Here is a 14,122-nt window from a genome sequence, read left to right as displayed (position 1 = left end):
TATCACCGGCACTGAAGTCCTAGGATCTGCTTTTATCGTGGGCAGTATCAAGCTAGCCAACATAGCTGAATCTATTTTCGGATGATCTTCTGAAACACCTACAGAGGGAGGGAGTATATTAAATAATGCAACATTGGAAAATAAAAATATTATTCAGACACATTCAATACTGTACCTGCAGCACATGTATGTGGACCTTTGTACTTTTTGATCTTCCACAACCCTGTCCTCTTCCTTAACGAGGCGACGATTTTCCATGAACATGTGCCGTCTTGCACCGCACACTTCGCCTCAAACTTATCATATTTTGATTTAACGACGTGGTAATTAACGCCGTTTTTGATGCTATACTGTTTCAAAGCACCAATAAAACTATCCTTATTGGTAAACTGATTACCAACTTCAAGTTCACCGAGATCTACCTCCAGACTTGTACGATCGCGCAACCGGTGTGGTAGATATGGAAACTCTAACGCATCATCTACTGACAGATCGACATTATGCATGTGGCCTAGAAGTGAGTATGCTCTGAATCGTGGATTTTCTTCATCATCTGCACTCCTATCACCATCTTCACCTTCTGTTGGAATAGGCTCCGGTTCAGAAAATAATCCCACCTCTGCACTATCCGGCCCGGGCTCTCGAGGTGGATCCACATCGGACTCATCTTCTAACCCACAATCATCTGCAGCGTACGACGTCCCCTCACCGGTTGATGTCGTAGGTAGTACGTCATCCCTTCTTCTGGGCATTTGATAACGTCCCCAATTGGATGTAGATTGCCATCCACTAGAACTTGATGTAGTTCCCCATCTCGTATTTCCAGCGTCAAACGTCGAGCCACCGACGTACATGTCCCATCTACCGACAGAGTGTCTTGGTGGGGATGTGCATTCGACACCGCTACCGAACATAGGCTGTTCCGTATTTTGTAACCCGCTAACCGAGTGTCGGCCAGGGGTCGTGTATACATCTCAAACACTGGACGGAAGTACATCAGTTGGCGACGTAAATTGTACATAAAACTCAATATAAGTTGCTCCGCTAGCAAGATGAGTCTGCACCATTGCCTCCAAGCTACGAGGACCTTTTATGTCGAATGACTCATATGTCACCGGATCAACAGATGAACAAAATCGATATGTGATTGACAGAACTTTCATTGGCGTCGTTCCAAAGATTTTACGCCTAATTCTTTTACGAAGTTCTGTCAAATCTATGTTTTGGCTAAATGACAGTCGCACCGTATTCTCCAACAAAAAAACAACACCATTCTCGGTGTGGCAAACCTCACCATCGTAGTAAATAACAGCACTAATACGTTCACTCATTTTGAAACTCTAACTTTCTTAGCCTCTCTAAAATGTTTCTGCTATGACTTATGAATTCTAAGAATATTTTCTACCTAATTTATAGCCTCAGCCCAAACTTGTAACTGTAGCAAAATCGCATCCACGAGGGCACGATTTGACACTATTTGCTCAGAAACGTCAAAAAATAATTATTTCCTACATGACCAACTGTAGCGAAATCGCGTCCACGAGGGCGCGATTTCACAATTTCTTCTCATATAGCATCCTGGTATCAGTAATTTTATACTATTTGCTTAGAAAACGTCAAAAAAATTATTTCTGACATGACCAACTGTGCCGAAATGGCGTCCACGAGGGCACGATTTCACAATTTCTTCTCTGATAGCATCCTGGTAGAAGCGATTTTATACTATTTGACCAGAAACGTCAACTCGAAATAATTTTTTTCGGGACCCCTAAACCCTAAAAAGCCTTCACCCTAAACCCTAAAGCCCAAAAAACCCAACGTAAAATCAGCGTCAAAATCGCGTCCCCGAAAACGCGCTACGAGACAGGTCAGCGCATCCACGTCAGCGCGACCTGCTGACGTGGACGCGCTGACCTGTCACGTACCCTGACATCGCGCTTATGTGGCCGCGATTTCGGAGAAAATGGCCCATTCCAGTAAATAATTAAAAAATCGGCCTATTTCGGAAAATTTAAAAAAAAAGGGGCTTTTTTTAGTATTTTACCCCATGATTACGGTAATGAGTATTGCGTAAAAATATCAAAGAATTACAAGAAAGCAATATCAAAAGTGATAACTGTTGATATAATTTTCAGATAATCACATCCTATAGGGCTGAACTTCACTTCTCCATTTCCAAGAAGGCTTCATGCAAATCTAGAAAACTTAAACATATCATGTTTACCATACGTCTTTTTATACACTTAAAGTGATATGTCACAAATTTAAGCTTTGGCCAAACTCATTGCTTGCCATGTCATAATTGAGGGACACCAAGGGAGGCAGCAAGTAGGGCCTTGACCCTCAAAAAATCACAAAATTATCAATTTAGTCTTTTGAAAATTTTAAAATTGTAAATTAGTTTAATGGTAAAATTATACTTTATCATCCAAAGATAAAAAAAATTAATTTAATCCCTTTAAAATTTTAAACTAAAAAGCATATATAAAGAAAAAAATTGTACTTTTAACGTTTTTAAAATTTTAAAATTTAATTTTACCCTCTAAAGATATACTTCTACCTTTGTCTTTGATTGAGGACATGTACTTTAGGCATCACGTGGCTTGTTCTTATAAAAATGAACAAATAATATATATTTTTTACGTTATTAATCCGACTTTGCATAATAATAATTGATAATTGTGTCAACTTGGGTAGTCCGATAAGACACGCGAACAAATATGCAATCAATTCTCTCTATAACAACTACATTTGTCTGTCAATATTTCAACTGTTATACACCTATAACAGCTGTTGTAAGCCTACCATAGAATTCATATTGTGAATTTTCATTAAATAAACAAAGTGATAATTATGTTTGAAAAAAGAAAGAAAGAGGGAATCAAATCAACAAAATTAAAAGGCGTATAACATGTGCATACATTATTTTTTATGTATATTTTATTTTACATTCTTTCACATGATTAATTAGGAAGTTCATAAATTTAACAAGTTCAATTAATCAATATGAGTTATCAAATTAATTTGATTAATTTATCATAAGTTATTAAATTCAAGTAATCATTTTATAAGTTTATGACAGTCCAAATTCATAGTAGAATATTAATTAGAGAACTTAATAGTGTATTAAATTGATATCTTTAATTCTAATCATAGAATATTATTTTCATTTTATAAAATTTGATTAATATATATAATTTTACGTGAAATTTAACATTTTATTGAAATAATTTTTATTTAATAAATTATAGTTAATAGCTTATATGAAATAACTATAATTTTACTTAAAATTTTAGATAATATGTTGTCATAGAGGACTAATTTAATAAAGAATGTACTGTATAATTATGGACTTATTGTTATAGATGAAAAGTTGTTATAAATGGTTAAAATAAAACATAAAAAAACCGACCTTACTAAAAATTTGATTATTATAGTGATCAAATGCTATTAAAACGGTTGGTTATTATAGAGAATAATGATTGTATATAAAAAATTATTGATATATTGATTTGGATAAAAAAATTTGAATCGAGTTTTGAGTGAATAGTTCAAAATCAATTAATCAATTTTATATATTTTTTAAAATTTTAAATAATTTATTTAATCAAAACAAGTTGTATTCACTTTTTTGGGGTTATATAACTATTTAAAGTGGGGGTATCAAATAAGGTGGGATTTAGTGATGAGTTGATTGGGATAGTTGGGTTTAGGGAACAAAGTAAAAAAAAAAAAATCATGGTGTCGATTTGGATAAATTACACTGTAGGTTACTAAGGATCTTTAATAAAATATTATTAGAATAATAATTCTTTACTAAAGTAATATAAACTTAATTTATTTATCATAATGATATGATTTAAATAGTAAAAAGAATTTTTTATTTTATCATGTTAAAATAATCGTGTCGAATGAAAAATTCTTTTTATTGTTCAATCTAATATCATTGTGGTAAATTATTTTAACCTACAATATAATTTATCCAAAATTTGGCCTTGGCTTTTTGTGAAGGGCCCTATGATATTTGTTGTTGGTGGTTACTAATTGGTATACAGGGTACCTTTTCTTTGTGTTTATTGGAAAATGTTTGGCTTGGACTGCTGCAATCTGTCATCTAATTGCTTTTTGGATGTTGATTCTTCCAATGTTCCTGGCACTCTTATTTATGTATGAGCATGCAAAAGAAGAATATAAGATTTAAGCAATTACATGATATTTTTAGTTCTTTTCCTAAGAGATAATAAATATATTAATACTAAAACTAAAGAAGAGAAAATTTGTAACGTTTTTGTTGGAAAATTTGGTATTGAATTTTGATAGTACAACATGACTTCAATTTATGGTATTTAGGGTTTGAATCTATATTTTTTTAGATTATTCATAAATTAAAATGGCAAAACACTCTTGAAATAATGTTTTTTATTTCATGAAAAATTCATAATTATCAAATTAAATCAGGACTTGATTAATGGATAACAACAATCTAATTAATCTTTTAGATATAGATAATGTGATATGGTTTGGTTGGTAAGTAAAGTATAGCGGGCTGGATTGGATTTGATTGCATGGGAATGGAAGGGGAGTTTGTTGCTTGCACTTGTGGTCAGTGCTCTCATTGATTGCATCTTTTTTAAACGCACCCTTCATCTATCTGCTTTCCCTCGGTAGGTTTAACCTCTGAACTGAACTTGTTTCCGTTTCAATTCAACAAAGGAAAATAAGAAATAAATACTTGTGCCGGAGGGATTTTAAGAGGCGCCTGTAGCTCAGTGGATAGAGCGTCTGTTTCCTAAGCAGAAAGTCATAGGTTCGACCCCTATCTGGCGCGTTAATTTTAATTTTCTATCTTTTTAAGAGCTATTTTATTGGCTACAAGTACAAAACTTAATCACGTGCTTTTTAATTCTTTATGAGTTAAATTTTTTTATATCATTATTTTTAACAATTTTAAAATTTAAATACATGTGCTGCTATTTTATTGATTGTAAGTACAAAATTTAACTGCATCAACCAAGTATTTAGAAAAAATATCAACTTAATTAAGGATTTTTAAGTTGAGGTATCAATTAAATAAAAAAAATACAAAATAATATAAATTTTCAAATTTAGGAACTAGAATATATATTAATCCTATTAAAAAAGTTTGAAATTTTCTTTAATAGGAATCCCTCTCTTTAGAATGTTATAATTTTTAAAATTTTTCATATAATTATTGTTGAAACCATTGTTTTTGAAAACAAAAATTTAGTTATCAACTATAAAAACAAAAATTGGAGTCGCCACCGATCATTTATTGAGGTGTGATCGGCCCACCTTAAAAAATATTCTGGTCTACGAAATTTGAGAGAACGAGTTCGGGAGTCAGTTACGTACGAGGAAGGGTTAGCACCCTCGTAACGCCTAAAAATCGGTACCAATTTGATTATTTAATGTCTTAGTGTCGAGGGTTAAACAGATTTTTTTAAAAAACTCCAATGATGAAATCTAAAAAGAATAATCAAATGTTTAAGTCAAACGAAGAAATCGAAACCCAATACGTTAGGGTACAATTTCTCAAAATCCCCAAACTTTGAATATCTCTTTTGTTTTAGGGAAAATCTTCATATCGAGAAAACAATATGTCATACCCAATGCGTTAGGACATAACATGTTGAATTCCCGAAAATAATTTTTTATTTATGTGTTTTGAAAAAGAAAAGTCTCGATTATTTAGGATTAATAAAGAAAAACAGAACTCAATACGTTAGGGCTCGATTTCCTCTAAAATCCCGAATATCGAATATCATTTTTATTTTAAAAGCCTTTGAATTAAAAGAAATTGATTTTAAAGTTTTGACGAAATCAAAATATATATTTTCTAAAAGATATGTTAAAAAATGTTGATGTAATATGAAACAAATATTTTAATTTAAATTATATGTATATATATTTACAAAATATGAATATATTATATAAATTATATAAACATATATAAATTATATAATACGGGAAAACATATAAATATTATAAAATATAAACGTATATACACATATATATAAAACTATGAAAATAAAATAATAAAATAATAATAAAATATGTATAGGTATAAAAATATACAAGTAAAATATATTAATAAATTATGAAAATGTGTATATATATGTATATATAAGAAAAATGCAGAAAATATATTTATAATAATTTGGAAAAGTGTGTGTATATATATATTTATAAAAAAAGTATATATATTTGAATTATAAATTATGAAAAACTATATGAATATTATAAAATATAAATATATGTGTATATATATGTATAAAAAAAACTATGAAAATAAAATATAACAAAATATACATAAAATATATATATGAATATAAAAACATTTAAAATATATATATATTATAAAGTGCGCATGCATGTGTAAATATAATAATGATAATACAAATTATAATGATAATAATAAAACAAACTATTATTAAACTTAATTAGTAAAACAAATACTAAAATTTAAATTGTAATCAAAACAAAATTGAAGAGAAAAATAATAATAAATAAATTTAAACAGAGAGCAAATTTGTAAAATGCGTATAACATAGAGGACCAATTCGGAAATATTCCAAGCCTTCCAAAACAACAGCGAGCCTGGACCAAATTAAAAATAAACAATGGAAAATGCGGCCACATTTAAGAAAACATGAAAGAATCAATTTAAGCATGTTATAAAAGCGGAGGACCGATCGCGCAAATTGTCCATTTGAGAGAAATGCGCGGATCCTACATGCGCGGGTTGGGTCACACGGGTTAAAGGCTTAAATGGCGCCGTTTAAACACTCAATAAAAACCCCTTTTGAAACCCTAAAATCATTATTCCTTCTGCCAACTTGAAATTGCGCCGCAACTCCTCTCCCCCTCTGCCATTTCAGACTCCGACGAAGCGAGGACGCCCTCCGACGACTCTCACGACGGTAAGTCCTCCTTTCTTTCTCCTTTTTCGTTTATTTTTTTTAAGAAGTGCAAGAAAAACAAAACAAAATATAAAAAGGTAAAAAGAACAGAGAAAAAACAAAAGAAAAATCAAAACACCTCTAAAATCCTTGCTTTCTATTTTCTTTTATTTTCTTTAATTTTTCAATACCCAAATTTGTCTCCGAGTTACAAAAAATCAATTCCCTTTATATAGCCGAATCCTTTTACCAGTTTTTACTGCATGTATATCCCATTGTTTGTGGTTTGCAGGTGGGACGAGCGTTGCGGGATAACGTGCGTGACATGCGGGGCGACGTGCAGGAGGCGTGCGACGCCAATCTGCTGTTTGCCACTGCTTAGGGTTAGGCTGGGATTTGGGTTAGCGACTTGGGCTTGCAATGGGTTTGGGTTAAATGTAATCTGGGCTTTAGGCTTAGTTGGGCTTTATATTGGGTTTAAAACTGTGTCTGTAATTTATTGTATTTTATTTTAAAGTTTATGTATTTGGGCCCGGGCTAAAATGGCCTATTACAGCTGCCCCTCTTTGCTCGTTGTCGTGTAACGGGAACAGAGCAAAGACTTTAAAATGGCCAATTTTGCCCGGGCATACTGGACCTTAGCGCTCTTCAAGTAACCTTATTCCAATCTACTGTGTTTGCAGAGGTATAGGGATCGGTACTTCAATCCACTCCACTGCAACATCAAGGAGATAGGACTTGTACTTTGTAGCTTCTCAAAAGAACAAAACTTGCAATCTCTAGTCTGCTCCACCGTAACTTCAGGGAGATAAGACTCGTAGCTTCAACTTATTCTGGTACAACTTCAAAGATGAGTCTGATACGATCTGCTTTACTGCAATTTCAGAGAGATAAGATTCGTGGTGTTAATCCGCTCCAATGCATCTTCAGGGAGATAGGATTATCTTCTTCAATTTATCCAATTACAATGTCGAGGAAAGAAGATCCACTGTTGTAGCTTCCATCTGTTCAACTGCACCGCTAAGGAGGTAAAAATCTGCTGTTGTGGCTTTAATCTTTTTTAATTGCGTTGTCGGGGAAACCAGATCCGCCGTTGTGACTTCAATCTGCTCCATTACACCGCCAAGGAAGTAAGATCTGCCGTTGTGGCTTCAACCTTTTTAATTGCGCTGTCGGGGAAACCAGATTTACCGTTGTGACTTCAATCTGCTCCTCTGCACCGCCAGGGAAGTAAGATCTGCCATTGTGGATTCAATCTTTTTAATTACGCTGTCGGCGAAACCAGATCTGCCGTTATGACTTCAATCTGCTCCATTACACCGCCAGGGAATTAAGATCTGCCGTTGTGGCTTCAATCTTTTTAATTGCGCTGTCGGGGAAACCAGATCCGCTGTTGTGACTTTAATCTGCTCCATTACACCGCCAGGGAAGTAAGATCTGCCGTTGTGGCTTCAATCTTTTTAATTGCGCTGTCGGGGAAACCAGATCTGCCGTTGTGACTTCAATCTGCTCCACTGCACCGCCAGGGAAGTAAGATCCGCCGTTGTGGCTTCAATCTTTTTAATTGCGCTGTCAAGGTGATAAGACTGGTGTCTTCGATCTACTTCGCTGCCAGTACAAGAAGGCAAGATTTGTTATTTTTAACCTACTCCACTATTGCCCAGGGAGATAAGGCTGGTATCTTCGATCTGCTTCGCTGTCAGTACAGGAAGGCAATATCTGTCATTTTCAACCTACTCCACTACTACCCAGGGAGACAAGGCTGGTATCTTCGATCTGCTTCGCTGTCAGTACAGGAAGGCAAGATCTGTCATTTTCAACCTACTTCACTACTGCCCAGGGAGACAAGGCTGGTATCTTCGATCTGCTTCTCTGTCAGTATAGGAAGGCAAGATCTGCTATCTTCAGTCTGCTCCGCTGCAAACTCAGGAAGGCAAGGCTAAAGTTTCATCGGTTTGTCCTCGGAAGAACATGACCTGTATAATTCAACTTATGAACCTAATTATGCCTAGTGATTAGGATATCATGATCAGAATAAATCAAATGCTCCTAACTAGGCATGTATGAATGACGCTTGATAATTGCAAAATGTCATTTTTTCCGAGAATGATCCCGCTTAGGCAGTCATTACTCAAAGTTTATTAAGACCGTATCACTGACGTGCTACAACGTCCTCTTGCTCAGCTAGCCTCTCTAAAGAAACACTTGATCAGATTGCCCCCACTGTAAACTTCAAAGTTCAATCTACTGGGATACAACATTGGTACAATTTTTCTTCCGCTGTAACCCAAGGGTAGAAAAAAATCTGGCCTCTCAATCTTCTCTTATCGCAAGGTGAAGCACTTTGGTCCTTTATACCGTTCTAAAGGTGTCATACCAAATGCCTATGCACAAATGAAGAATTTTTTTCTCCGAGGAAACCTTTTTTTATTACAAGGTGATCATTGCTTGCTTGTTCATTGACGCTTTTTCACCAACAAGACATCTTGTCACTTTGTTCAATCAATGTTATGACAACAAAATCTAAAGGGATAGTCTCAATTTAGACCTTTCCTTCTCAGATATTTCAACCTTTAAACTTGGTGCGTTCTAAACAATAGTCCTGTTTTAGGTTACTGTATTATTTAGAAACTTCTAGAGTAATATGCAAAACTTCCCTTACGAAAGTTTTATTAGTCCATTGATCATTATTCTAAGGCAACACGTTTGCAAAAAGAACAAAATAAAAGATAAAATAGAATTGGTTTGAGAACATAGCTTGAAATGAACATATTATCATAAATATTAAGAATACAAGAGGAATTGAATCGTATCTTAAAAAAGAATGAAGTATTCCAAGAACAGACAATAGTATGAAGACTAGGTGCCCCAGATAACGCAGCTTGAACTTCTCTGTACAAATTTCCTAAACACTATTCTGAGTTTGACATGTGTTTAGGATATCTACAATACTCTGTCGATGCCCCAAGATGTCGCATACCCTTTCCTACTGATTCAGGTATATCAAGACCACCACATGCCCCATTCCAATCAAAATCTGAGCCACTCTGATCACTTCCAGCCCTATTCTGATCAAAATTTGAGCTGCCCTTTTCGGGTTTTCAACTCAAATCCCCTTTGGTCTAAGGTGCCCTTTGCAGGTTTTCACCTTAGCCTCTCCATTTTTACTTTTTCCATTTTTCATTTTTCCTTTTCATTTTTTCACATCTTTTTTGTAACACCCCTAACCCGTCTCCGTCGCTGAATTAGGGTTACGAGGCATTACCGAACAAATACAACCATTTCTAAAACCAAACTGATCACAACATGAAAATTTAATTACTTTCGCATAGATATTATAATTTACAATCAAAATGTAATTAACATCGTACTCAAACCTATACATGCCATAAGATTAAGTTCAAATATTTAACAAAATACCAAAAGAAGTTGATAGTGTGATGGACTATGCTGATGATCCCCGAGCTCGTAACGCGTCTCCAAAATCTATAAAATCAAATGGACGAAAACAAACAAAGTAAGCTTTTATAGCTTAGTAAGTTTACAGCATAACTAAATGTATATAAATATATATATATATATAACCTTTTAATCTATTTCACTGAGATTTCAATTAACACGAATAACTAATTTTTTATACATTATTGTACTCAGACCATTTTATTTATATTCAGATATGTATGCCTGTCGAATGCGATCAATTGAATATTTATTTATACCAAACAACATTACAACCGAATGTATACAACCAATCATATATATATATTATACACATATCATAACCGAATGTGTATGTATATTCATGATAAACTTTAAACCAATACAAATCTAATACATATGAACGAATGCATTCATTTTCATCAAATACTTATAAACAAAAATATATATATCTCGAATGCATATGTAGTTACTAATCAAGTATGCGTACCAAATATTTATAAGTATATATTTATCAAATGCAAAATCCCAAAGCATATATATATTTTACAATTGCATAAACCGAATATATATAATCATCAAACGCACTTAGCCGAATGTATATATAAATATACTTATCAATTAAATATATCCAAAATCATATAATTGTACACTTAATTTGCCTTTACGACCGAATCTGAGTATTTTCTTCCACGATGAGACTTTTAAAAACACTTTATCCCCGATCTGAAATTCTATATCCTTTCTTTTCAAATCCGCATAAGATTTTTGACGATCCGATGCTGATTTCAGACTGTCCCGAATCACTTTCACTTTTTGTTCGGTCTCTTTAATCAAATCAACCCCGTGTATCTTATTTTCACTGAGCTCGGTCCAATACAGTGGTGTACGACATTTACGACCGTACAAAGCCTCATAAGGTGCCATTTTGATACTAGATTGAAAGCTGTTATTATAAGCAAATTCAATCAAAGATAAATATCATTCCCACGTACCTTCAAACTCGAGAATGCAACATCTCAAGATGTCCTCAAGTATCTGAATGATTCGCTCAGATTGACCATCTGTTTGCGGATGAAAAGCTGTGCTAAAATGTAGTTTCGTACCTAAAGCATCTTGTAATTTCTTCCAAAACCGTGATGTAAATATCGGGTCTCTGTCTGAAATAATAGAAATAGGCACTCCGTGCAATCTCACAATCTGAGAAATGTACAATTCAGCAAGTTTATCAAGTGAATAATCAATACGAGCCGGAACAAAGTGAGCCGATTTTGTCAATCTATCAACAACAACCCAAATTGCATCTTTCTTGCTGGGTGTTAACGGTAAACCGGATGCAAAATCCATTGTAACTCTGTCCCATTTCTATTCAGGTATCATGATCGGCTGAAGCAACCCAGATGGTACCTGATGCTCGGCTTTAACTTGTTGACAAATTAAACATTTCGAAACAAAGTCAGAAATGTCTCGTTTCATACCATGCCACCAATAGTGCTGTTTCAGATCGTTATACATTTTTGTACTTCCCAAATGAACAGAAAATCGGCTATTATGAGCTTCATTCAAAATCATCTGTATTAACTTTGAATTTCTCGGAACACATAATCGATTTCTGAATCTCAAACAATCCTCAGCATCAACTAGAAATTCTGAATCAACATTTAAGTCACACTGAGCTCGTTTTGCAAGTAAATCATTATCGACCTTCTGGGCTTCACAAATCTGTTGAACAAATAACGGTTTTGCTTTCAACTCAGCTACTATAGCACCATCATCAGACATAACCATATGTGCGTTCATTGCACTCAAAGCAAACAGTGATTTTCGACTTAGGGCATCAGCAACAACATTAGCCTTTCCCGGATGATAGTCAATCACAAGCTAGTAATCTTTCAGCAATTCTAACCATCGACGCTGTCTCAAATTCAGATCTTTCTGAGTCATCAAATATTTCAGGCTTTTGTGATCGGAATAAACATGACATCTTTCGCCAAACAGATAGTGACGCCATATTTTTAACGCAAATACAATAGCGGCCAATTCCAGATCATGTGTCGGATAGTTCTTTTCATGCGGTTAACTGTCTCGAGGCATAGGCTACAACTTTACCTTCCTGCATCAAAACACAGCCCAAACCATTTAAAGATGCATCACTATAGATAACAAATTCTTTACCCGATTCGGGTTGAACTAGAACTGGAGCTTCGGTCAAAAGAACTTTCAACTGATCAAAGCTTTTCTGACACTTTTCTGACCACTCAAACTTAACGTCTTTTTGTAGTAGCTTTGTCATCAAGGTCGCAATCATAGAGAACTCTTTCACAAAACGTCTATAATAGCCAGCAATCCCCAGAAAGCTTCGAACTTCCGAAATATTCCTTAGAGGTTTCCAATCAAGTATAGCTGAAATTTTACTCGGATCAACCCGAATACCCGATGCTGATACAACATGGCCCAGAAAACTGACTTCACGTAACCAGAACTCACATTTACTAAACTTTGCATACAACTGCTTATCTCGCAAAGTTTGTAACACAAATCTCAGATGTTCGGCATTCTCATTTTCGTCACGAGAGTAGATCAAAATGTCATCAATAAATACTACCACAAATCGATCCAGATACTTCCTAAAGATTCGATTCATCAAATCTATGAAAATAGCATGTGCATTAGTAAGTCCAAAAGGCATAACAAAAAATTCATAATGTCCGTACCTCGTTCGGAAAGCAGTCTTTGGCACATCAGAGTCTTTAACTGGCAACTGATAGTAGCCTGATCTCAGATCTATCTTCGAAAACACAGTAGCCCCTTTCAACTGATCGAACAAATCATCAATCCGTGGTAACGGATACTTATTCTTTATAGTCACCTTATTGAGTTGTCGGTAATCAATGCACATTCTCATCGTTCCGTCTTTCTTTCTCACAAATAGAACTGGTGCACCCCAAGGAGAGAAACTCGGTCGTGCAAAACCTTTATCAGTCAACTCTTGCAACTGTACTTTCAATTCTTTTAATTCGGTAGGTGTTATACGGTACGGAGCTATCGAGATTGGAGTCGTCCCTGGTACTAACTCAATACCAAACTCTACCTCTCGAATAGGTGGCAAACCCGGTAATTCTTCGGAAAACACGTCTGAATACTTACACACTACTGGCACAGATTCAATCTTCTTTTCGGTCACTTTACTATCGAGAACAAATGCAAGGTAAGCTTCACAACCTTTTCTTACATACTTCTGAGCCGACATCGAGGATATTATTGCTGGTAAACCATTCAGATCATTAGATTCAATCCGAATAATCTCATTATTCTGACACCGTAGATCAATAGTTTTCCGTTTGTAGTTTGCTATAGCATCATGCAGAGTTAACCAATCCATACCCAGAATTATATCAAACTCGTCGAATGGTAACAACATCAAATCAGTCAGAAAACATAAATCTCGAATCATCAACGGACAATTCTTGCACACTTTGTTAACCAAAACACACCGGCCCAGGGGGTTCGATACTTTAATTACAAACTCAGTAGACTCAATAGGCAAAGTCTTACTGAATACTAAAGTCTCACACACATAAGAATGAGTCGAACCAGGATCAATCAATGCAATGACGTTAGTATCATAAAGAGTGAAAGTACCAGTAATAACATCTGGAGAAGAAGCCTCCTCCCGAGCACGGATAGCATATGCTCTGGCAGGTGCACGAGCCTCAAATCGAGCTGCTGTGTCCTTTGTTCCTCTCTGACTGCCACTTACATTA

At 34.7% G+C, this 14,122-nt stretch overlaps 1 non-coding gene across 1 annotated transcript; it reads left to right on the top strand.

Annotated features, from left to right (window-relative positions):
- Positions 1-4,755: 4,755 nt before the first annotated feature.
- TRNAR-CCU (transfer RNA arginine (anticodon CCU)) lies at positions 4,756-4,828 on the top strand. The gene has a single exon. It is a non-coding gene; the product is annotated as a tRNA-Arg (tRNA).
- Positions 4,829-14,122: the final 9,294 nt, after the last annotated feature.

This window comes from Gossypium hirsutum, chromosome D01 (genome assembly GCF_007990345.1).
Source record: "Gossypium hirsutum isolate 1008001.06 chromosome D01, Gossypium_hirsutum_v2.1, whole genome shotgun sequence".
Lineage (NCBI taxonomy): Eukaryota > Viridiplantae > Streptophyta > Magnoliopsida > Malvales > Malvaceae > Gossypium > Gossypium hirsutum.
This window is presented reverse-complemented; position numbering and strand designations above follow the sequence as displayed.